The sequence below is a fragment of the Equus caballus genome, chromosome 21 (assembly GCF_041296265.1).
Source record: "Equus caballus isolate H_3958 breed thoroughbred chromosome 21, TB-T2T, whole genome shotgun sequence".
Taxonomy (NCBI): Eukaryota; Metazoa; Chordata; class Mammalia; order Perissodactyla; family Equidae; genus Equus; species Equus caballus.
In genome coordinates, this window is record NC_091704.1 from 20,817,638 (window position 1) to 20,844,458 (window position 26,821).

Here is a 26,821-nt window from a genome sequence, read left to right on the forward strand (position 1 = left end):
GTATAAAATGATTGCTCACACTTTCTTTTATTGAGTATCCTCAATAGGCTACTGTATTGTTTTCTGGCACAAAGCATTACAAGAAGAAGTTTTATGACATCGAATTTTCTTCCTTTGATGACTATCTTGGTCTTGTTTCCCGGTTTTCAATTTATTTTTATTTTTCTTTGAAGTCCAGTAATTTTACTATAATATGGCTTGCTGCTCTGTGTATATTTTAAATTGCATAATTCTATACCAAATTTCAAAGATACATGGTGAACTCTTTCAATAGGTAGTTTTGTCTTGTTTTCAATTTCAAAAACATTCTCTTGAATTATAGTTTTTAGTATTTATTCTTTTCCATTGTTCTGGTTTTCTTATTCAGCGATTCCTAATAAGAGGCATGTTGGGCCTTCTTTGCCTATCTTATTTATCTTTCACTTTTTCTTGAATTCTTTTCTCTCCCTGCATTTTTTGATTTTTGCTTACTATTTATCTTCAGTATTATTGGTTGTATTCATTTACTCTCATGTTTTCTCAAGTTTAGCCTTCACTTCTGAAGCAATTTTTTCCTTGATTACTAATTCTTTCCTGACCCATCATCTCATTTCTGAGTTCTTTTATTTATTCTGTTCTTTCATATCACCTATAACTTTCTTAATTTTTAGCTTTTTGAAATGTTAGATTATCAGGTTATACTTTGTCTTGTGGGCATGTCTTTCTGACTTCAGTTTTCTGTAGGGACATTACTATGCTTCTTATTCTCTTTTTTCTTTTTTCCCTTATAATTAACTTTACATGTAATCCAGTTTAGTTTTCCTTAACTTATAGGAGGGATAAATGGGTCATAATAGCTTTTCTAGAATCAGTTATCTAGAAGTCTGCCTTGTAGTTTTAAGAAAGTGTTAAAAAATATAACTTCTTACTTTCTGACACTCTCTTGGCTCTGTTTCCCTTCCAATTTTATATAAACCTTCTCTTTCTACTCCTATTGTCACTGTTTTGCCTAATTTACATTACCCTCCTGTCAATTTCTCATAGGTTTGTTTAGTTTTGAGAATGAAAAGTGCTGCTTTGGTCCTTTCAGATCTTACCATATCCTTTGCACTCATCCTCAAATTAGTGTGTGTAAAAATATTTTCCAATTTCAGCTGTTGTTCTCAAATTGGCCTATAGTATTTTCCAGGAAGTACCTGCTGATTATTTTGAAATACTCCCATCTTTTGCTTCTTTCAGCTTGTCCATCCACTGATTATACGGTGTCATGATTTCTCCTTACCTCCTCTAATCCATGGTTTTAGGAATACTTTGTCTCCTAGTTTTATTGTAGACAGTGTCCTTTTTCTCCCCAAAGTGACTATCCTAGTTGCTTGTTTGCAGCTGTAGAGAGACTCTAGAAGTTTCAAAAATTACACCACTTCCATAATTTCCCCCAAATCTTTATCTAACTTTTTAAGTGGTCTTAAAAGCCTTATCTACAATAACAGCCAACACTTGCAATTTTGAGGTTTTACCCTTCCCCTTCCTCAGAATTTATCACTAAATCTGCATTACAGTCTTTTTCCTCCTTTTTTTAAAAAACTAATCTTTCAGGTGACCTCTATAGAAATAAGTTCCAAGGGTACAACTCCTGTTTCTAAATATGTTTTTTAATTGTTATTCCCAGCTATTTCTTCCCATATCTTGGACTAAAGTCCTCCCAAATGGACCATGTCATCACTTCATATACTTATCATTCTAGTTTTATTCTTTTTCTTAGTTATTGGCTCCTAGAGATTTTTCCCACATATGTTTTGAAATTGTTTTAAAATATACATTTTATCCTGAATTTTTTCAATTTGTAATAAGCAGGGACCCTCAGAATCTCTCATGTCTCTGGAACCAGAGGATCAACTTATCTTTTTTAACATATATGTAGAATGTACTTAAACAGAAAATGAAATGTATGACCAAATGAGCATTCAGATTATTTTCAATTTATGGCTATGACTTACAGTGTTTTAATAACATTCTTGAGTACATTTGTATTTCCATAGAATACTTCTTCATTCTTCAATATGGAATTTCTCTGTGTATATTTCAAATTTTGGCATAAATTTTCAAAATGCTCTTCAAACAGACTGTAAGATCTAGATTCTTAGCACTGTTACTCTTTTGAGAGTTGGAAAGCCCAACAAGTATACAGTGCCCCCTGTTGTAGGATGGAAGTAAGTTGAAGGTCAACCTGTGAACAGGTCCAAGAGTTTCCTCAAAAATCAACTTGAAGGTCTTTCCAGTTCATGAGCAGACAACTGGTTACTTCCAAAATCCTAAATCACAAGGCAAGGCTACAATAATTTTAACCTGAAAGAATGTTTAGTTAATATTAGCAAACATAAACTCAGCCAGAGATAATAGCACCTCTCTTCCACTTTAACTTCCCCATCTTCTCTGTTCAGTGTATAGATTGTCTCCCTTGTTACCATGCTTTGAACCTGTTTTTTATTTACTATTTAGAAAATTCAAATTTTGAGAGAAAGAAAGTAAAATTAAAGCAAAATAATAAAGAAAAGTTAGAGGAGTAAGAGGATTAAATCATAAGACCAAGGAAAGATGAAAATAACTAGGAGGATAAAGCATTTCTAAAGGAAAAATAACATAAGGTAGCAAAAACAAAATTCAAGATAAAAGATAAAAACTAACAATATACTCCAAACACAAAACTACAAAGGAGAAAAGGATTACAACAGATGTTAATAAAAGCAAATAAAGAAAAACAAATTTAAAAGAGGAAAAAGTAAAGGGAAAAGTTCAAACGACAATAAAGCTTTAAGGTAATGTGAATAAAACAAATTAAAGGATAAAAAAATTTGAAATTGGAGAAGCACATAAACTAAAGTCAAAATTTTAAAGTGTTATATAGCCTATATCAAATCAAAGATACATGTTAAAATATTACTTAGTTTCTGAGAAATCCAACAGAGACTGCCTTCATACACAAGCAAACAGACACACGAAGTGAAAGAGGAGGAAATATGTTGACACCTCACTGAAAGAAGCTGTCCCGCAGCAGAGCACGGGGACAAGAGCCCTCAGGAGCTCTTTTTAATCCTTCCCATTCTACTGATACTCACTATGCTTTAAAACAGCCATCAGAGAAAATTAAGCTCTTGTTAGAGAAAGAGAACCCTCCTTCTCTGGCTTCAGCTAGTGGTAAAAAAGTGGTAGAAGTCCACTAATACTAAAACACTCATCCTCATCCTTCCCCTCTATTTTTTTTCAAATATACTGACTTTAAATCTCAGTTCACACTCTTAGGTAAATGAGAAATTAGGACTTTTTTGTCTATAACTCAACTGAATTTCTATTTTGAACTCCCATTATGTCAGATGACAGAAGGTAATTCTCACCAGTATTCTTTCTCCCCCTGTCCTCTTCAGCACTGAGTCTAAGTTCTACAGGGCTGACCAAGTATGAAGGCACGGTGGAGGAGGCGACATTCTTCTGATTCTTGAAGCCTTCTGTCTATGTGGGTATGTGTGGAAATATTCACTATCTTCTTGGGCACTCCGTTTGATCCCTGCAGTACTTTAGGCATACTCTTTGCTCTCTGCCTGGCTCTTTTAGGACTAGGTCATCTCTACTACTTCTGAAGAATCTCTATTCCAGGACACAGGACCATTCTGGTGCTTCTGGGCAGAAGTGGCAGTCTAGGATCTTATTGGAATGTCACCATAATATATTTCGAGCTCACTCTAGTGTCCGCCAAGTCTATCTGGTATCTTATTACCTTCGTGGGGCTGTCCAGGAAGCAGGGCCCCTCTGTCCAGGACAGAGTCTCTCTCTTTCTCAGCCCAAGGAAATCTTTCCTGTTTTCCAAAGAAAGCTCCACTCTCCTCAAATCCACACCACCTGTTTCCTTTAAATCTTGGGCCATTGGAAATTTCAATCCAAAAAGCATCGAGGAGACAATTAGCCCTGGCCAACTATCAAATTGAAAGATAGAGGGAAAAAAGGGAAATATTTGGAGAAAAAATTGCATAATAATTTCAGAAATATGTTTCTATCATGGAGTCCTTTCACTCTGTCTTACTCTTCCCCAAAATTTTTTAACTAAATTCAAAAGGTTGCTTTTTATTTTGATCTTTGGTTTTTCAGATGTTTAGAAATACCTTTTCCCTTTTAATTTATAGTAATATTTGTTTTGCATTAAAATATTAACAAGATCAGATTAACACAACATTTAATTATTAACCCCACCCCCCCACCTTGGGTAATTAAACATCCTCCTACCCTTTGGGAGATTCTGTGCTAAAATTTGGAAGTTGGCTTTTTCAGCTTAATTTAAAAAGAAAACATAAGCCTACAACTTTGATGAAAACGCGGTTTTCATTGTCTCCCTTTGATATTAAAATAATCTTAAATTTTAGAACTTTCTTTTCATCTTGAATTGAGACCAGCTTTAGAAAAATGGTGAGAGGAAGGAGGAGGGGGATCTTTTCCCTTAGTATCAAGCCTACAGATGTGGAATCAAAGCGTGTGTCTGTAAGACAATTTCCAACAATTTTATATTGTTTAGTTTATGTCGCTCTTTTTTCTCCCACATTTTATGGAGGGTAAAGAACTAGGTGTTACTCACTGACAGCCAATTCAGAGGCTTTTGTGTAAAAACTCCTTAGAAGAGCTGGACAAGGGGCTTGAAATACATCTTTTGATGTAGTTTCAGAGGGCTGTGGCAGCCCTACTTAAAAACTAAACGTACATAATTTGAAACCTTCATCCCATATATCATTCTTGACATATTTTTTTCACATTAACAATCCAGAACTCAAGTTCATGCAACGCTTTGTGACGATTCTAACTTAAACATTCAAAAAAATCATTAGAAAGAAATATAGTCTATGACATCCACTTTTGTTCAAGGAGAACGATACATAAACCACCCTAGTAGGAAGAATGTAAATATCTCATATTACTAGGTGATGCGGAAAATGAAAAAGAGAAAGTGGGCATTTGGATTTTTCTACGTCATCTTTTTTCTACAAATTGCTCCCAATTTCCTCAATTAAGTTTCACATATGAAATGGCTGCTACTTGCTTCACTAAAATGACTTCGTTAAATTTTCTGATGCCATTTCTTTAACACAAAATCTATACATTAAATGAAGGATTCTAATCATATGTTCTCATTGATAATAGCATAAAGGGCATGTCTATAATGGTTTCATAGAGAATGTAATCAAGTTAGCTAAACAAGGAAAAAAATTGTAAAGTCTGAAGAAAGCACCAAAAATAGAAAAAAACAAAAAAAGAGGAAGTAAAAGAAAAAAATAAATAACGATGCTTCCGAAAATCTACAGTGCATGTTTTTGGCTATATGCTTCCCAAAGTGGCTTAAAATATGTCCATTCCAATCAGGAATAGCCAATTATGTAAATCTGTACTCTTAACATAGAATGCTAACTGGGGCCGTGAGAAAGAATGAGCAGATGGAGAGACCCTTGGGAGAGCTGGTGTAAATAAAAACTCCTGAGGGAGAAAGGATCTTTTTACTCAAGGGAAAAATCCAAGCTTTTTCCTGAAACAATTTCCTCTTTGTTCACTTAGCTATTTTAATAAAGAGTGCAATACAAATGTGCAATAGTGAGTTGGGTCCATCAGGATACTCAACCTTCCAAAACAATGTCCAACTCTCTGTTAATAATTCAGTATGGTTGATCATTTTGGAGAAAAGAAGATTCCCCTTTCAGAGAGCCATTTTTTGCCAGCTACATTCATCTCCTAATTCAGAGTTCAAACTCACTTCAAAGCTAGTAGGCCAGAGATGTCAGCCACTTTCTCACAGGGCTTCCAACCACAGAAGTTGGTGGTAACACAGCGATACTCATTTGGACATGACCATGATGGTGGCAGTGAATCTCATTGCTAATATTCACAGTATCATCCTCTGTGGTGTGGGAGGAAGAAGAGGTGGGTGGGATTTTACTTTACATGTTGTTTTTTCATGGACAGCTTTCATCCTGTAGTCTTTTTTCCCCCTTGCCTTCTCTCTGCCCTTTCCGTCTTTACCCCGTACAACCTCTCCAATACCTCCTCATCTTGCCTCTCATGAACTAAAGTAAATAAGCTGGTGGGTATTCTTCCCTACATTTCTACCTAGTCTTTGAGACTATTGAAGGGAGGACTTGCCTTATCAGAAATGCAAACATTTTAGAAAGCTACTGCCAGCCAAAGACCATGGTTTTGGCATAGGAATAGACAAATAAGTTAGCAGAATAAAAGAGAGTGAAAAGAAATAAATCCTAATATAAACTGGAGTTTATTATATGACCAAGGTGATATTTCAATCAGTGGGAAGAGGTAATTTATTCCATAAATGGAGCTTGAACAACTGGTTATCCATCTGGAGGAAAATTATGTTGGAACCTTAATTCACATTAAATGCAAAAAGAAATTCCAGATGAATTAAAGATCTATGTGTAAAAATTAAAACAATAAAAACCTTTCAAAAATGCTTTATTTAGAATCCTAGAGGCAGAGGAGACTCTTACTAATTCTAGAACCTGGATCCACAAAAGACAAAGCATTGATAGATTTAAATATTTAAAATTAAAAATTTTGTTTGAAAAAGGGAACACATTGGGAAAAATATTTACAACACATATAAAAGTTAAATGGTTAATATCGTTAATATACAAATAGCTCTTATGAATTAACAACAAAAAGGCAAACAACCCAATAGATATTGGGGTAATAGATGTAAATAGTCAACTGAAAGCAGAAAACCAAAAAGCATTCAGCCCTGCTGAAGCAACAGCAAGATAATTTATATCCATCAGATAATTTATATCCATGAGGTGGCCAAAAATAAAGAAGGAATAATACCTATTTTGGGCAGGGATTCAGAAAAAATTCTACTGTATTGCTTGTGGAAATGTAAACTGTTAGAGTCTTTTTTGGAAAGCAATCTGCAATATTTAAGTTTAAAATACATATACCATAATCTGTATAATTCTACCCCCGTGAATTTATTCTATAGAAATAATAGTACAAATATAGAAAAGAATATATTTATGAAGCATTTAAACGAAGAATTATTTTAGTGAAAAAAAAGAAAGAAAGGGAATGTTAATCAAAAGAGGTATTCTTGAATAAATGTCATTACATTCATAAAATGTATTTGGCGGCATTAAAAAGAATGCATTAGATACATGCCAATCAATTTAGACGGATTTTTCCACTGTATGGTTCAGTAAGGAAATCAACATTTAGAGAAACTTATGTGATATGACCCTTTCTTTAATGAGAAAAAATAATACTCTGTGGATGACTACATCTTTTTTTTTAAATAATACCTTTATTGACATAATTTACCTTTTCAAAGTAGACAATTCGGCATGTCATTTATTTTTATATTCGTTTTAAACTTTCATGGAAAACTACCAAAACTAGAGCCCAGAAAGCCCCTGTAACAAAGCAGAGAGAAACATGGAAGCATCAGGAGCACAGGTACAGCGAAAGACGGAAAAAACACATGTGGTTGCTGGGGCCTTGTATAAGCATTCTTGGCAAAGAAGGTCAAAGGGCAGGAGAGTCAAAATATATTTCACCTGGAGCTTCTTGTTGTTTAACTTCAATGAAACTCTCCTCTTTCCTGATTATTTCCCCACTACAGGAGCAGACGATATTAGAAGACCAGGGCTAAGAATTTGATTGACGCCTCATTCTAGAAATATTTTCTACCTTCTGGCATTCTCTCTTTTCACCTGTAGTTCTACCAGGAGGATGCATGCATTAAAGGTGAGAACAGGTGACAGGGCCATGTCGCACAGTTCCAGGGAGCCCCAATCTCATCCCCCTGGAGGTGTGCAGTGTGGCAGTCCTGGCCACATGAGGCTGAAATATTGAAAACACTTCAGTAAATAATAAACTGATGATTTTTACTTTCTCCCTTAACGCATATTGCATTGCAGTTTCTCATCCTGGAAGTCAAACTATGAGAATATTGCCCTATGGCCTCAGAGGCTGGAATTTCCCTTCTTAGGGAGATTTTAGGCTTTAAAAACCAGGCTTTGTGGAAAGAGAAGTTTGTTAAATTCCTCTTTCTACTTCGGTAGCATGTCAAGAGCATCCTGGAGGGCCCAGCTAATCAACTTCTGTAGTGTAGAGATGATATCCTAAGTACCCTTGTTTAAGGCTTAGCTGGAGTAGACAGGAAGAAGGGCATTGAGGCAAGTCCTGTTCCTTTCTCTCTCGCCTGAGGAAAATAAAGGGAAACCTAGGTGGGAAAAGCAGCAACTGGACATGTTGTTTCCTAACTGCCCCTTGCTGGGATTTGTTCCCAAGGGTGGAGGCATGAGAGGGAACAGAGAAGTGAAGGTGCTGCCTCTGAGGTTGCCAGATGCCCACCTGAGCTGGACCCCCACAAGGTAGGGCGTCACAGTCAGGTAACAGAGGAACCCCGAGCTTTGCTTAGAGCTGACCTTAACCCCCCAGGTGTCCCCAGTTTAAGGTGAGAGAGAGCAGCCTGCAGGGACCTCACCAGGGCAAGGCTAGGATACCATGCAAAGGCAGGGGGATGTTGAGGCATGAGGGTGAGCTCCTTAGCCAGTGAGAGCTATGGGAGGCCAAATTGGCAAGGAGAAGGTGGCTGAGGCTCCATGGGCACATGCTAAGCCAAAAGAAGCCGCCTGCTTCCCAGATGCAGAAATGGGGCCAGTGAGGTCAACACCATCCAGGGAGCCAAGGAACAGTGCCTAGGAACAGTGCCTAGGAGAGGCCAAGGGCCCATTTCCTCCTCACAATTCACAGGACCAGAGGCCATTGAAAGGAAAGAAACGGAGGAGAAAGAGACTTTCAAAAGACTGAGCATTTTTATTTAAGAGACTGTTCCACCTGAAAGGGAGTGGTCAGGATAAAAGTAAAACATTAAACGCATTGAGCATTGTTAATTTTTGTTTTCCTACTAAACAGTCAGTGAAGGAAGGGGGAAATGCCAGCTAAATCACAAACAAAAGTAGTTCATTTTCTTTGCAAAACCAAGTGGCGGTACAGGTTAAAGGCTCACCTCTGGTGCTCCGTTGGAGCCTGTGCTGTTCACAGAAATGCTCCCTCTGGGCCCCAGGAAAACCTCTGCATGGGAAGCTCTGCCCCCTGGCCTGTTTCTGGATTGCCAGGGGTATGTGAGAGAAGCAACTCCTGGGCTCACAAGAACTCCTCTAAGCAGTTAGAAAACCAAAAGAATACAATGCTTACTGTCGCCAAAATGTGTATTGCTCTTAGCCCCCTTCCCAGAGATACTGAGGTACTGAAGAAGATACTTCTAAAAAATTACATTATCAACAAGTAATGTGCTGCGCAGCTTTAACTCTTCTCTCGTCCCTATACTTTGCTGTTTCTAGCCTGTTTCCACTTCTCCTCTGTTAGGCTTTGGGTCTTGCCTAAACCAAGATGTTCTGATTTTTTTTTTTTCCTGTTCTTTTCAAACCACAGTAACTTACACAGGAGCCAAACCCCTTAACAAAAGACTAATTTATGACAGAGCAACTAGCGTTTTAAACAAAATCATTTGGGGAAGGAGAGGAGAGAAGCCAGGAGGTCAGAAGTTGATTTCTGAGTTGGGTCTGCTGGCACTTCCCCCAAGGCTGGCCGGGTGGGATTGTCGCCTTACCCCAAGGGCCCCTGCCAAGCAAGGCCGGGAATGACGCTGCCTGGATCCCATTCACCCCGCCATGGCCACGGTCTCAGCAGGGCCCGCAGAGCAGTGAGGCTCTCTGTTCTAAGGACACTGGCCCTGCTGAAGGGCTCGTTTTTCACCGGTGGGAGAGTTATGGAAATATAAGAGGTTCCGTTGCCTCAGTGAAGAGAGGCCATGTTGCTTGTAAAGTGATCCTTAAGCGCATCGTGAGGTTCCATTGAAGGCAAAACAGCCCACCAACAAAAGTTCTAAGCGGTGCTTAGCAAGGCAAGGCTCAATCAGCACAATACAAAAGGACGACTCGTTGAAGATTTCCAACACACATGCTCAGAGTCTCCACGCCACTCGCAAATCACATGCAGGAGCTGTGGATCATAACGCCAAATTCTACTCCAAAGTTACCTTATCAGCTAGTCAGGTTCAAGGCCAAGATGTCTGACCAAGGTGCAAATAACTGAGAGTTGGCATGCAACCTTGGAGAGCGGGACAAAAAGAAAGCAAGCTGGGAAGAGCCTGTGGGGTGGGATTTCCAGATCTATGTGGTGGGTGTCACTGGAGGCAAAGGTTGAGCCAGGACTGACAAAAATCCTATTTCTCCTTTTTCTATTCTGGAGAAAGTTTCAGATTCTCTGCAGAAAATGAGACAACTAAAGAAAATGCTGCCAGGAAGACTGGCGGTGAGAATAGGGATGATAGTGTCTGGACTCTCACTTGGGGGAGAAGGGTTGGGTTGGACATCTTAAGGTATAGAGGGCTGCCGCTGTGTGGGAGAACCCAAGTCCTTGAGATGACCTGTCCTCCTCCTGCCTTTTGGGGTCACTGACCAGAGAGAGCTGCCCATGTCGGAATGCACACTGTCACTGCTGGTGCTGTTTTCAGAGAATCATGCCACACTGTCTCCAGGATCCCGTGGGCCAATGGTAAGCCAGAGATCTACGAGCTTGGGGAGCTCCTGCCATCTACAAATGGGCCTCCTTGGGGATTAAGTAGGCTGGCAAAGAGTGAACATGCTCGTGAAAACTTCTGTGGGCTGGTAAAATGGGGTTTACTTGGCAAGGCTACACTGCATATAAATCAACGACAGAAGCGTCACACCAGTCAACTCAATGCTTCCAGGAGAATTTCCCAAATGGTTGATTAACAGAACATATTTTCATTTCAAGACCCAGCTTTCTCTTGGAAGACTATGAAGTATACCAACAATCATAAAAAATTCCCCATATCACATATGGCATTCATTATGGCTGTAACCATATAACATCTAATAACTTTTCTTCCAGTTAAAGAAAATTATTTTAATCCGCTCATTTTCCATCTACTATCTTTTCGGTTTCAGTAGAGAAAAAGAAGCAAAAGTGGAAAACAAATTATTTTCATTTTAAGAGAATTAATATAGCTGGGAAACTTTGCCCTGCTAGACCAGTAATGAGAGGCCCTGCCTCGCTCCAACAGTGGATACTGTTTCAAACATTATAGCATTTTGCTGATGAACATGCCCCACTGAATTCCTAACCATTAATTTTCTAAATTGTACTTTTTAAACTTGACAAAACTTGTTTGGTTACTAAATTATATCCTCTTCTGAATTTCTTCCTTCTGAAAATTTTTTTCCTTAAAGGGGTATTATCCTTGCTTTGCACAACTTTCTTAACAGTTAGATGTTCTCAATGTACCTCACATCCTCACTTGTTAATTTTCACATCTGAATGATGGATGGTAAAGGCCAGTTTCACAATTAGAAGGTGTGGCCTTAAGAACAATTTACTGGAGAAGGAAAGGGAACACGATGTCAGAGTAGGTCTGACCCGGGCTCTCCATCAGGTCTGAGGCTTCCACTCTTGATTTTTCTTAGAAATGGTCAGATCAGATACAAACTCAAGGACCCCGCTTCCTGAGACTTAATTTTTCATGCCCAGCAGACAGAGAGGACCTCACAACGTGGGACTTGTTGCACCCAAATCCTTGGTCTCTACAGAAATCCCAACAGAGAAACCACCTTCCAGGACCGGAAAGGAAATGAATATTTTTTAAATATAGAACTATATAACCAAGATTTACTAGGATACATGTCATTTTTATTATCATATCCTGGCTGGATGCCCTCATCCCAATGTGCATTCCATATTGAGGTTTTGGTTGCTAGTGAGAAGACCACAACTTTGGAAGGGAAAAGCCTGCCTTCTTTCATGAAAGTATGAGAGGGGAACAAAGTAAAGAATGATAAACAGCAGTAAGATGTCTCAAAATATATCTGTTAATACAGATCTTATTAATATTTAAGACTGATCTTTAATATTGAGCTTCAGAGTTTTTACCTATCTTTTATTACGAAAAATTCTAATGCCATAAGGAACATAATCACTTAACTCTTTGCTTCTTTCTAGTCTACTAATAGCTTTTGCTGAAAACCAGTAGGTTCCAAACTTTCATGACCCCCACAGTCATCTTGCCCATAGGATTCTTAACCTGAGGTTCACTTGGACGAGAAAAAGAAATTGGTAGTGGTATCTGTGACTTTGTCAGCACTATAAATTGCAGATATGTTTATATCATGTTATAGCTGGACATATGGATGAATTATTTATGCTCATCACTGTGTTGAAATCCAGTAATTTTTACACAAACTCACTGGTAGATATTGCTTTTAGTGGATTTATAAAGAAACAAATTTCTTACAATACTACAAATTAAAAATATATTTTGATAACTACATGTCAAAATAATCCCACGTATTTTACTTTATGCATTAAATTTTTTTCTGAAAAATAAAGTAACATTATTCTGAGAAATAATCCGCAGGCACTGCCAGACTGCTGATGGAGACTGTGGCACACAGACACAAGCTACAAAACTGCATCCCAAGCCTACATGATTGGTGGCAGCCCAGGTGAAATATGGAGCAGAGTTCAAAGGAACTAAAGAGAAGAGCGCCATGCTTAGTAATCAATGATGGCCGTGTGTGTGGGGAGGGGGAAATACAAGAATGTGCACATGGATTTGCTATTCCCAACTCTAACACCTTCGAGCCATATTTATATCTTTGTTGGGGGGGAACACTGAGCTGCAGCATGGTTCAATCATCGTTAGAAAATGCTGATTCCTTTTGAGTCCGCTATTGCTGAACGTTATATTGGCAAAATTCATGCAGCTAATTCCTTTGTAAGGTTAGTTTTAAAACCCTACAAAGTGCTTCTTCGTTTTAAGGCCAATCTAGAAATGACAGCCTGAAACAAACAATTTCCCTTCTTCCATAGAAATGTTAATTATTTTTTAAAAGGATCTCACTTAAGGCCTTATATTGAGACTACCTTGTTCTTGGATCGGCTCCTTCCAGCGTCGTCACACACTTTTGCAGCTTTGTGCTGCCAGTGACTGTAGTTTCTTAGTCATTTCAAATCCCTTCTCATAAAGTTCATTTCAAAATCCCTCTAGTGGAGAAGTCTCCTATTAAATCACTCCCGCAGCAGATTGAGTGTCGGCCATGTGGTCTGGAATGGAGTACTGAGCATTCCCAAGGAGTGGCTAAGGAGAATGCAGGTAATTGATGTAATTAGTGGTACTTGTACGTTGAAAGCATTTTACTGCATTTCCTGACCCAGCAGAGGCCCTTTTTCTGATTAAAATAATAATAATAATAAAATTGAGAATTTAAAGACGTAATGTATAGAAAAATGTAGAGGTACAGGTTACAGAGTGGTCCTCACTAGAAGAGATTGTCAGGAATTGGGAGGTGGGTCTTCTAGAAACTTGAGGCCCAAAGAGAAATTCCTTGTGAAATTTATAGCAGTAACTTTCTCCTTGTCCTTCACTGTTCTTTTCTACCTACGTGCTCCTTCCCTGCTCCTCTCTCCACTATTTTCTCCTCTAAATTACCAAAACTTCTCTCTCTTCTTCTCTTGTCTATTTTTCATTCTCTTCTCTCCCTTTCTTCCTGCTATCTTCTAGCTCTTTCCCTTATCTTTTCTTTTGTTCTTTTCTCCTTTAATTTCCATTTTTCCTTCCCATTCCTGAAGCCCTATGAGGAAATCCATCTTTATAAAGAAATTAGAGTGTCAAAGGACCCCTCAGGTGGAGGTATTTCATGCTATAGCATTTCCCATTCTCTTACGTTCACACTACCTATGTCTTTATATTTGAAGTGTGTCTCTTGTTAATAGTATATATTTGGGTCATGCATGTGTGAGTGTGTGTGTGTTTTAAGCCATTCTAATAATCTCTTTTAATTTGAATGTTTAGACCATTCATATCAAATGTAATTGTTGATAAAGTTGGGATTAACTCTACCATTTTGCTATTCGGTTTCTAATTGTCTAATCTGTTCTTTGATCTTTTATTCTTCTCTTCCTTACTCCTTTCGAATTAAGCAAATATTTTTTATTATTCATTGTTTTTCTTCAATTGGTTTTTTAGTTATATCTTTTTATATTATTTTTAATGATTACACGGGAGGTTAAAATATGCACCCACAACTTATTATAGTTTACCTTGAATATTTTACAATATCACAAACATTGTTTTTACCACCCCCTCTGCCTTCTGCTATCATTGTCATATATTTTACTTCTACATATACTACAAACCCCACAATGCATTGTTACTTTGTTGTCTTTTTTTTAAACCAACTTTTATGTTCACCCTCGTATATATCCTTTCTGGTGTTCTTCCTTTCTTGTTAACACAGTTTCAAAATACACAAAGCAAAACCTGATAGAATTGCAAGGATCAATAGATAGATCCACAATATCTCTCTTCTCAGTAAATGATCAAACAAGTAGACAGAAAATCAGTAAGGATATAGAAGACAACGCTATCGACCTGATAAATACTTACGGAACACTCCATTCAACATCAGCAAATACACAGTCTTTTCAAGTGGACACAACACATTTAATAATATACACATTATTTTGTGCCACAAAACAAAACAATTTGAAATAAATTTAAAAGACTTCAAGGTGTACATAATATGTTTTTTGACTACTAAGGAGTTGAATTAGAAATCAGTAACAGAAAGCTATCCAAAATATCCAAATATGTATCAACTAAATAACACATTTCTAAATAACCCATGGGACAAAAACGAAATCAACAAGGAAACTAGAAAGTATAGTGAACCGATAAAAAAGGGAGTATATTGAATTCAAAGTTAGCAGAGAAAGTAAATAATATAGATTACAGCAGAAATCAATGAAATAGAAGAAAAATGCAATAGATAATACAAATGAGCCCCAAAGCTGATTCTTTAAGAAAATCAATAAAACTGCTAAACCTCTAGACAACTAATCAAGAAAAAAATAAGAGAAAAGATAGAAATTGCCGACATCAGGAATGAGAAAGTTGACATCATTACAGATTCTACAGACATTAAAAGAATAATAAGGGACTATTATGAAAAACTTTACACCAAGAAATTTGACAATTATATGAAATGATCAAATTCCCTGAAAGACACTAAATATCAAGGCGTGCTCAAAAAGAGAGAACATCAATAACTCTATATCAATTACAGAAATTGAGTTTTTAGTTAGGAACCTTTCCAGAAAGCAAAGTCGGGGCTCATATGTCTTCACTGGTGAATTCTACCAAACACTTAAGGAATAAAAAACATCAGTTCTTCACAAACTCTTCCAGAAAACTGAAGAGGAGGAAATAATTCCAAACTCATTCTTTTAAGCCAGTGTTACTTGATATCAAAACAAGATAGACATTACAGAAAAGAAAACTACAGATCAATGTCTCTAATGAACATAGTTACAAAAGTTCTTAGCAAAATTCTAGCTAACTGAATCTGATGATACATAAAAAGGATAATACGTAATGACCAAGAGGGTTGATTCTAGGAACGCAAAGTTAGTTAACATTCAAAAATCGAGCAGTTAAACATCCAGTTATGAAATAAATGTCATGGGGATGTTATGCACAGCATGGCGACTGTAGTTAATAATACTGTATTGCATATTTGAAAGTTGCTAAGAAAGTAGATCTTAAAAGTCCTCATCACAAGAAAAAAAATCTTTTAACTATGTATACTGATGAGTGTTAACTAGATTCATAGTGTTATCATTTTCAATATATAGAAATATCAAATTATTATATTATACACCTGAAACTAATATAACGTTATATGCCAATTATATGTCAATAAAAAAATCAAGAAAGCTAGTTTATTGTGACGGAAAATCAGAGTCTGGTCCCCTTTGAAAGTGAGGAGATGCCTGAGTAGAAGCACAAGGAATGATTCTGGGAGAGGCTGGGAACGTGTATATTGTGATCTAGGTAATGAACACAAAAATGCATGGACAAAAGGGAAGGAATGATTTCATAAGACAATCAACACTAAAAAATAAATGAGTGTTATTCACATGTGAAAAACAATAACAAAAATCTTCTGGCCCTTTTCAGAGAGCAAAAATTAAAATAACAACAACAATAAATTTTTGTATTTGATGTCTTAAAAATGTAAACCTCTATATAGACAAAAATACCCTGAACAGCTAAAAAGGCAAATGATACACTGGTTTTAAAAATTGCAAGATACCCTTAAGATACAATGATTTTCCAAAAATAAGTATAAACATGAACGTAATAATAGAAAAATAGACATCAGCTATGGCCAGAAAATCCCCAAAATAAAAAGTACAAATTGTAGACCAACCTATAAAAATTATGTGTATAAAAAAAGAAATGAATTTCAAAACATTGTCATCATTTTTAGCTTAGCAAAATGCTAAAGATTTTTAAAAGATAATAGTATATTTAAGAGTGAAGGAATGAAGTGCTCTCACACATTGTTGGTGAGAGAATAAACTGTACAACTTTCTGGATAATAACTTGCAAAAGCCTTAAAAAGATGTACTCATTTTAATACACAAATCTTTTTTGTAAGAATTTATCCAAGAAAAAATAAATATATGCACCAATATTTACTATAGTGAACTTATTGAGTGAAAAAGTTACCAAAGCAATGTATGCAGAAAATTCCACTTTCAGAAAAATGCATTTATATGCATATAAAAATATCTGAAGAAAACAAACTAAAATAAAGATAGTATCTGGGATAAGGGGGTCTTATGGGTAAGTTATCAATTTCTTCAATTTTTTTCTCTTTGTATGTTTTAATTTTAAAAAACCGTTTGATTTCTTTAAAATTCTACAATATGGCCTTTAATTTACATTTCTGAAAATTATAAACACATTTAAATGAGCATATATATATATAGAAAATGACTATGAAGAAAATTATCACAATATTTACTGCAATAAGAGCCTTTGAGATATTAAATTTTTTCTGTAATATCTTTTGTTTTTCCGTCCTACAATGAGCATGTACTTCTTTCTGTTATAAAAGTGAACAGTTAATTTTTATAAATAAATGAGGAATTTTGTGAAGTACTAGTAGAAAATGTTGTTCGTAAACATGCATTTCAGTTAGGCAAAGCAAGAGAGTCCACCATGGAAAATGGTAACTAAAATAGTTCAATTATGAAATGGTTAAATTGGAAAGAAACAACTAACGTATGGACAATAATCGAGAAAAGTCAATGGGAAATCCATGAACAGAACTACCCCAATGATTCTAATGCTGACCTAGAGCATTGCTGACTGGGTCGTTTATTTAAATAATCCAATTAGGTCTAGTTAGTTGAAAATATTTAGAAGACTGAAGGAAATCTTCAGGGTGGCAGATCTGTTTTTCTCTCAAGAGTTAAAGAGAAAGATCCTTTCATAGTTTTCCTGAGGACACTGAGGTTTCCTTGAGACTCAGATGTCCAAGCCACCTAGACTAGGACTAGTTTGGTCTTTGAGCTTTTGAGTCTAATTTTGTCTGCTGCATCTTTTATTACTGAACTAGTTGAGACAGAACTCGGGCTATTTTATAACCAAATCACAAAACTAATCAAGTTCTCCAGTTGTGCATTGGTGAGAAATGCCTGCAATAACTTTCTCATGACACATCCTCAATTTTAGAACCCATTTAGAACTCAATGACATTCAAACTGAAAGAACCAATTTGTTTCCTTTCTAACTTTACTCCAACATGTGATGAAATGTGGCTAAGAGCAATGGCTTATCTAACCCGTGGATGAATGAAAACCATTCTGCCATGTGGTGACTTGAAAGACGTTTTACATTGAAAGTATATTTCAGACAGTGGTGGTTAGAAAAAGCTCTGCACACAATAGGCCTTAATCTTGTTTCTCTAGATCAGCGGTTTTCAAAGCGTAGTTCCTGGAGCAGCAGCACCATTAGAAGTGCAAATTCTTGGGCTCCCCTCTACTACTGAATCAGAAATTCCAGCGTTAGGGTGCTGCCATCAGTTATTTAACAAGCCCTGTGGATGATTCCAATGAATACAAAGTTTGAGAATGACTGCTATAGGGGGTCTTTGATGCAGATCCTTCAAGACTTATTTAGAGAACAGAATAACATGACAGCCAACATCTATAGGAAAGATTTTCTTCCATGATGAATTTGTAGAAATTTACAGCATTGTTTATCATTTATTGTGTTTGAAAGTTGAAAATTCTAACATTTATCAGAATTTTTGCGATGAATAAACAACATAGTGACATTTCGGAAGCAAAACCACACGTCATTGTGTTCCTATTTAACATGGAACATGGTGAAGACAGCAAAATTCTCTGAAAAGAACCTTAGTGTTGTTTATCTTCCATTACATGTTGTCACATAATATCTCTATGCATCCTCTGTGTGTTCATTAAGCAGAACTCATGCTAACACCAAAGCCCCGAAATCTTGGTATCCATTAACACCAATATAGTAAAAATGCTTTGCTATCATTACTATATACCTAAAAAATCAGAGTTTAACATTATCTTGTTTATCAAATCTGAATAGAGGATAAAGGTGAAGAATTTGGGGGCACACATTAGCAAAGATAATAGAAATCTGAAGATTATCAATATAGCTATGCTAAGTTTACGTTATGGCAAGGATGCTATAGAGAAGCAGAGTATACACTTTGGTGGAAGGGAGTGAAATTTGGCACAAGACCCATGTCCATTCTTAATTTTACAGAAAAACTGTATCTGCAGGGATGATGAATAAAGACATTTTTGCTCCAGAGTAATCTCCTGGATCTTCAGAAAATTTTGAACACATCCTCTAGTTAATATTTAAGCGGAATGTTTCAGTTATCTGTGGCAGTTCTCTCTTTATTTTACTCACAAATCTGCAATTTGGACAAGACTGTGTGGGGACAGCTAGTCTCTGAAACTTGGGGGCTAGAGGGAGTGAATACTTATTTACTCACATGTCTGATGGTTGATCCTGGTTGTTGGTTGAAGATTTATCTGGGATTGTAGGCCAAACACTTACCCATGTCTTCTTTATGTGGCCTTGGCTTCTGAGAGAGAGCTAGGTGGAAAGCCATACTACCTTTTACGGCCCAGCGTCTGAAGTCAAGGCTGGCAAGACTTCTGCCATACTTGCATAGTCAGAGCATTCACCATCCTTCCCAGGATCAAGGGGAGAGTATATAAACCCTACTTCTTGTGCGGTGAGTGCCAAGGTTCTGGAAGAGCAAGTAGGACCAGAAATATAGCTATGGCTACTTTTACAAAATACGATGTGCCACAGTCCTCTGTCCACAACAATTCACACTCCTTCCTCCGACATGAGAGTAAGCAAGCCTGCAGATGATTGCAGCCTCCAGCCTTAGAGTCAACCCAGCTGATTCCAAGTGGAGCAATAGAAAGCTATCTCCACTGAGCTCTGCCCAGGTTGCAGACTCATGAGCAAGAAAATGTTGTTTTGGTTTAAACCATTACTTTTTAGATTGGTTTGTTTTGCAGCAGTAGATAAGTGGAACATAGATTCTCAACTTTTTTTCCTGGCTAAACACAGGTAAGAGACACAATGCACAGCCAACACTATTCAACTCAACCAGATTTTAAAATAAGATAGGCTAGCTCTCAAGCTCTAATTCATTCTGCTCCCCCAGAAAGCATTTTGGAATACAAGTAAGTGAGAGTTATAGTGATTATAGTTATATCATTATAGTGATAACCCTGAATGTACACAAAAATCTTATGTCACAAATTTTGGTATGTTGTGTATTATTTGGGACACACTTCACAACTGATTACACTCTGCTATGTTATGACAAGACGTAGGTTAAAGCCACGGTCCTAGACACTCTTGGAGGTAAATGTTGCTTCAAAAAAGTTTAAGTAATAACTCCAAAATTAACAAGAGAACACAAAAACCTGAGTTTAGTTATCTCTGTCTTTCAAGAAGATTTGCCTACAGTAGCTTGCTGCTTGCTGGATGGGAGCATGAATAAAAGGAAGGAGAAGTGGAAATATTATCAATAAGCAACTTTTTCTGTTCATGCTAAGATGTGGTGGAGGAACCATCAGTCACTCTCTCTGTCCTCGGGCACCTAGTCCGTTGGGCAAGTGCTTCATAAATACAGTGACCACACTTCTCATTGTGCCCAGTAAAATCTCAAAATTCCATCTGATTTCACATTCTTCCCAAACAAAATTTTGAATAATAATTTTTGTGGTCATTATACTCATAAGTAAAGTGTTCAGAAAAATAACTCATGGCTTTGTGGGATATCTTCTGATATCTCTGAACAAATCTTTGGAACAATTTCTAAGAGAATGGATCTGGATAACGTACTTTACATCCAGATACATAAAGTTCGGATACAGATAGTTCCAATCTGGAACCAAGACATGGGAATCATGTTTGCCCTGGATTCATCATGTTAGACTCGACAGCTCTCCTCCTAACAATCTGACTCCCTGCCAGTTATAACACTGCATCTGTTGGTTCCAAATGGGCAGTGAGAATTTTCACTAAAAGCACTCAACATAGTTTTCCAATCCTCTCAATTGTCACTTTAAATACAGCTTCTAAAGCTTTTGCAGAATGAATTTGCTTGCTCAGGATTTCATACTTCCTTTATGGCAGCATGCAAGCAAGCTGCGGGAAGAAAGTCTTTGCCCAACTTTCTGTTGATTGAGGAACTCTGTCTTCTATTCGGCCCAATGGTGCCTTACAAAAGAGCCTTAACTATACCACTTCCATTAAGACACCTTACCTGATTGCTTATTAGGTCATCCTCATAATCAAAACATTTTGTTGAGTTTTCTAACAGAAACATGCGTCCTGATAATTAAGTCAGCATACTTGAAGATTTCATGTCCCTCATTAAAATTTTTCTTGGTCTAAAAACAAAGCCCCAAACAGGTTATGATCACCATAAAATGGAAACTCTGAAATATTAAAACAAGTGGCCTAGTACATACTGTTCTCAAAATGAAGCCAAGGTCTTGGTCTTAATCTGCAAGGAACACATACTTAGTACATACGGGAAGGCACTGGGTCCCCAGGGCGCCAAGGTAGGCCATAAATAAAGGGTATGTCACATGATAGATAAAAGGAGACCCTGATTTCCCTGTCCACCCTGAACGCCCACAAGATCAGAAGGTCAGCTCTTGTCTCTGAAGTCCAAAGCCATCAATTATGAAGTTTTTCACTTCGGGATGACTTTTATTTTCATCAGGCTCCACAAACTTGGAAGCACTGAATATGCAAGCTTGCAAGAGGTATGTCTTTGACTTGCTCACAAACATAGTGCAGACTTGCATGTGTATACGTATGCATGGATATTTGATAATAACACCTAACATCAACTCTCAATATTTTGTGAAACAACAGCAAGCATCATTTGCATTCACAAAGGAGCCCCTCTCTCTTTTTCACAAAAACAGGGCTTTTTAAATAAAAAGTGTCATATTCCTGTGAGGCAGATCCCTGCCAATCGCCTGCTACAACTGTCATTTTTAGTGCACTTCCAACTGAAAGAGCTGACTTTGGTCTTTAGTGGGAGGCTCTACAGCTTTGATCATCTATTTGCCCAAATCGAAAGGACTGTCGCCCCGGGGATCACTTGCCATAACTGGCCCCTGGCTCATTACCTAGCATTAATGAAGAGATAGAAATGTGGAACATCTTATTTTGGTCCAAGTGACCAAAATGGAAGTTTGCAAAAGTAAACTGGATAAAAAGCTTCGGGGCTGGGCCGCAGGTGTCCGGGAAGACTGTGATGGCAGGTACGGCCGGCTGTGTGTTTCCCCGGCCACAGGCTCTGTGCCGAGCGGATTAAACCCCACTCTTCCCTGCCCTGCAGGCCGGCCTGTGGGCTTCACAACAGGGGGCCTGGGATGCAGAGCCTCTTCTTTTGGCACTGTGACTCCTCCTCGCTCAGTGGGGGTTGCCAACCAGGCAATGGACATGAGCCTGAGGAAGTCTACAGGCTCAGCTTCTTTTTGGTGTACCTCTGCAAGAAATCTTGCTCAAGGACTTCAAGTTTAGGTAGTTTGAGGATGAAATACAGGAATCAAAACCTAAAGAATTTTCATCGGCTTCATTAATTTCTGACTGTGGAACCACGAAAGCTGTCAGAAATAACTAGCTATCATATAGGTAGCAGGAAGCAAGTGAGACCACATTGAATGGCCCTTTTTATGTCTCTTATCAATGAGATATCCACTGCCCATGTCTAAACATATCTCGGGCCTGAGTGTAAACAGTGTCTATTTCCCAAAGTTTGGAGCTTCACCTTTGGGGGCAGAGACTGTAACTAACTCACTGTTATGGCCTTAGAAGTTAGCACAGTTACTGGCAAAGATGCTCTGTAAATATGAAAAGAATAAAGCATTGTAAGCTTGGACAATTTAGAGTGAAAACATGCTCTAACGTCATCCCAATGTTATAAAGCTTGTTCCTTAAGTTTTTATATATGATTCAGTAAAATTCTTTGAAGTGAAAATCGTTTAACCAATATTTCTATTATTATCTGCAGGGAAACAATTACAGGGTCTTAGGACTCACCCGTGTTCCCCCCCCCCGGCCCCACCACCACCACCAAATAATCTCTTCTACTTATCTTGTACTCAGTACAATAATGAAGAGTTAAAAGTGTAGAAAAAGGCTTTTCTCCTGGGAGAGCTGAATTAAAATATAAATTACAGCTCTTGCTCAGCAGCTATGCAGATGAAAGAGGGATGCTGTTAAAGAAGAAATAGCACAAACACAATGTTAGGGAGACCTGTTGTTACTAGAGAGAGAACAGAGTGCTCCAAATGCTTCTAAGAGCGAATGTTCCTTAGAAGCATTTTACCACAGTCCTTTCTTTCTCAAACCACTGTGACAAATAAATATCAGTTCTTACAGAGATCATAAAGACCTTAGAGTCTAGAAAATCATCTGTAGGGTAACATGCAATATAGTCCATACGGCTACCAACAAATATGGCTTGTGTTGACAGAGGAATCATAAAAGTGATCAAGAAGATCCCTTTGAAAAGAATATAGCCAGTGAGGGTACCATGTCTTAGAGGAGACCTGAGACCTTCTTGACTTGGGACTGAAGAAGCCAGAGAGAAAGCATGGGCTCTGGAAACAAATTCCGAGGACATCTCAAGAAGAGAGTTGGTGTGAAAATTACAGGAAGGTAAGCCCAGCACTGATGACCAAATGTAAAATCTACCTGACAAAAAGATTATCATGTAGTTTTCAAACTATCCAAAATATTGTATCTTGTACATCTGATATACAAATGTATGAGATGCAAAAAGGAAGAGGAATGATATGAAAAGTAATCACAACTAGAACAGCCACGGTAGCCAAGGCTGAAGGCATTGACTGGAAAAGCTCCAGTCACCAGCATCTTCATAGAAGAGACTTTACTATTATAAAAAAGCCAACCCAGTGAGGACCAGCGAGATAAACACAACCCAAACCAGGACCAAGACCAAAGCTGAGATGTTGCTTCTCAGTATCTGTGGGTCAAGGACTTTGCCAATTCATAGGGAGAAATCCAAGATGAAACAGAATAAGTCTGCTTAATATGCTTACGTATGTGCCCATTCTTTTACAGTCAATTTGCATTTATTAGAAAAGTAAATAAACTGTATCTTTGTGTGGGGGGTGTAGATGTGTGTGTGTGAGTATAGTTTACCCTTACATGTTGGCTTAAGAGCTGTTACTTCTGGATTTCTCTGAAGACAGTGAGTTTGTCAACTTGGATGAGTGTCACAAATTTTCATACATATTCCTCTCATCTGGCAAACTAAACCATTTCAGAGAGACTACCTATGGTACAAGCAAGCTCAAAAAATGCCCAAGCACACAGCCATTTACAGGTTTTTCATTTTTCCTGCCTTAGAAATTTCAGGGACTGGTCCCGTGGCTGAGTAGTTAAGTTTGTGAGCTCTGCTTCAGTGCCCCAGGGTTTCGCTGGTTCAGATCCTAGGTGTGGACATAGCAACCACTCATCAAGCCACATTGAGGTAGTGTTCCACATAGCACAACCAGAGGCACTCAGAACTAGAATATACAATGGGAGGGGCTTTGGGGAGAAGAAGAAAACAACAAGATTGGCAACAGATGTTAGCTCAGGTGCCGATCTTAAAAAAAAAAAAAAAGAAATTGCAGAGTATTGATGCTTTCTCAAGACTCAGGTGCCTTGCTTTGGCCCAAATTCCTCTCAGGCCCGGTTATCCACTTCTATTAGGTTTTGAGCACAACCGCTGGATGTATCAGGGAATGGCTAAAAACATTCTCAGCATATTCAAATCAACTGCATTTTATTTAATCAGATACCTCTTTTCATTCCATAAGAATGTTGGGAATATTCTCTTTCTAATCTTAAAAATACCACTTAATCTACTTATTCTCTGAAAGAACTAGTTTTATTCCCAAAGAATGACTTGAGTCGATGCTTCCCAGGGTTTTAAATTTCACAGTATTGTAAAATTAGAAAAAATCAGGGGAGCTACGTCAGTTGACTAATTTTGCTATGTGAGCACATTAAAAATTTCCCAACTACTGTCCCCATTTTATTATGTTTTAAAACGATATTGTAAACCCCCAAAAGTGAGAAGAAAATAATATGAACATACAAACAAGGAAATAATTAATTTAGAATTGTAAAACTTACTACATTTTCCTAGTTTTACTTAATTTTTTCTGTAAGTAAATTTAAGCCATCTTGAGACTCATTGGTTTAAACTGAAGTGAGAAGATTTCCCTCACAGGTAGAGTGGAAAAGCACAAAGCTAGGAAGGGACTGGTGTGGGTAGACTATTATACTTCCCTGAAGATTTTGATAAGAAAGATATTAGAACGAGAAACAAACATCAGCCAGGCTGGACAACTGAGAATCATTACAGAACTGTGTCTTTTCTTTTCTGCTGTTTTCTTTACTGACATTTACACTGGTCTTTCAAACAGCACAAACAGAGCATCTGTCTTACCCTGCATGTACTAATTTGACCCAGAAATACTTTCATACAAGTATGTAGACAAGATATTAATATTGGAAACCCAAACCCCTCCCAGATCTGCTTCCGTATTTAAAACAAGACTCATATTTAATAAATAACCTCTTCGGCTCATTGCAGTTGCCCCATTTCACATACCCTGTTGCACATTGGCCAGAAGAGAACATTGTGTTCTTCACGAGGCAATTTCAGTTGAGCACACACTCGGATTGAGTTATCACGCTGACTTGATTTACTTCTGCAACTCCTGCATCCATCAAGCCAGAAGCATATAATTAGAAGGAAGATGTTCTTAAGTATTAAAATTGTAATCATTGCAAACCAGGTTAAGGAGAAATGATACCAGGGTTGGACAGCTTCCATCAAGCAGGCGTCAGGGTAAATTCCCAAGATGCCAAAACATTAAGCAGAACTTTAGAGAGACCCTAACATGTTCTATCTATACTTCCTGAGAAAAGTACAAAAGGCGTAAGTCCCTAAGATGATCTTAAATTTTCTTCCGAGGTAAGTTACTCCTGGTTATAATCATTTGTTTTCTCCATTGGTGCATATGCTTACTTCAACTAAGCTAATTCTATGTCTGTTTCTAGTTTGTACTGTTCTTGATTTTTGAAAAAATTACTTTTTGACATGTCCAGTTAGAGTTTTTCTTTCATTCTAGGTCACTGGTTTTTCCCACCTTTAAAGAGAAGAAAATTTACGAGCTGCATTCTGTCAACCACACTTTACAAATCAAGCCCCGTAAATCTTCAGGAAAGTCCTGGTTCCATCTACAGAGCCCTGTGTGAACCCAGTGCCATGAAGAGGTAGGCAACCTTCTGTTCAGCCTCTACTGAGCCAGTGTCATGAAGAGCTGGGGAAACCTTCTGTTCAACTGTACCATAAGGCCATAGAGTTGCCAACATTCACAGGGATCCATGACATGGAATACCAGCACTCTGACCTTTACTTCCAGCTCCCATCCAAAGCCCAGGCGAAGACTGCTGGACAAGATGGGGCAGAAAGTCAGCCCTCTGAAGCCAGCACATGGCAACAAAAGGGGACATATATAAAGAAAACTCTCCCAAAAAACATAAAGCAGATTAAAAGACAGCTAAATTCTTCCAAGCAAAGGTATAGAAAAGTTCTATTGGGCAAATAACTGTTGCAACAAAATAATAGGAGACAGAATTTAAGACAAAATTATTAATAGAAATAGGAGAACTTTTTTGTTTCTCTCTCTTTTTTTTTTTTTTTGCTGAGGAAGATTCATCCTGAGCTAACATCCACTGCCAATCTCCCTCTTTTTGTATACGAGCCACCATCACAGCATGGCTACTGACAAACAAGTGGTGTAGGTCCATGCCCAGGAACCAAACCCAGGCCACCAAAGTGGAGGGTGCCAAACTTAACCACAAGCCCACTGGGGCTGGCCCTACTTTCTAATAGTAAAATAATTATTCCACCAAGGATTTCTAACAAGTATGAACCTATTTGTGACAAGTAATAGAGTCTCAGTATAAATAGAATAAAAACTAATAAAATAATAGGGAAGAATTAACTAATCCACAATATCAGAGTAGGATATTTTAACAGTCCTCTATCAGACAAAGAAAAAACGTGGACTATATAAAACTTAAACAAAAAATTAACAAGACATATACATATTTATCTTTAGGATGGTACACTCAAGAAACACAATCATTTTTTTGTCAGTTCATGTGGAAACTTTATAAAAATTGATCACATACTAGACCACAAAGCAAGTCTGCAAAAATGTCAAATAATCTATATAATAAAGACTACACTTGCCAATGTAATTTAGATAAATATCAGTAATTAAAGGATAATTTTTAGGGGCC

General features: G+C 37.5%; 2 long non-coding RNA genes across 3 annotated transcripts in view; one reads left to right on the top strand and one right to left on the bottom strand.

The window, feature by feature from the left end:
* Nucleotides 1-26,821, bottom strand: part of LOC111769709 (uncharacterized) — a 67,614-nt gene that overhangs the window by 27,829 nt on the left and 12,964 nt on the right. The window contains exon 1 of one of the 2 annotated variants that reach the window (XR_011430522.1): nucleotides 20,733-20,873. The exons of the other annotated variant lie outside the window; for it this stretch is intronic. This is a non-coding gene — a long non-coding RNA (uncharacterized lncRNA). Of the gene's footprint in view, nucleotides 1-20,732; nucleotides 20,874-26,821 lie in introns of those variants that run through there. 2 annotated transcript variants of the gene reach the window in all.
* On the top strand, nucleotides 21,025-26,225 carry LOC138919927 (uncharacterized). The gene is made up of 3 exons (XR_011430521.1): nucleotides 21,025-21,240; nucleotides 22,965-23,149; nucleotides 25,642-26,225. It is a non-coding gene; the product is annotated as an uncharacterized lncRNA (long non-coding RNA).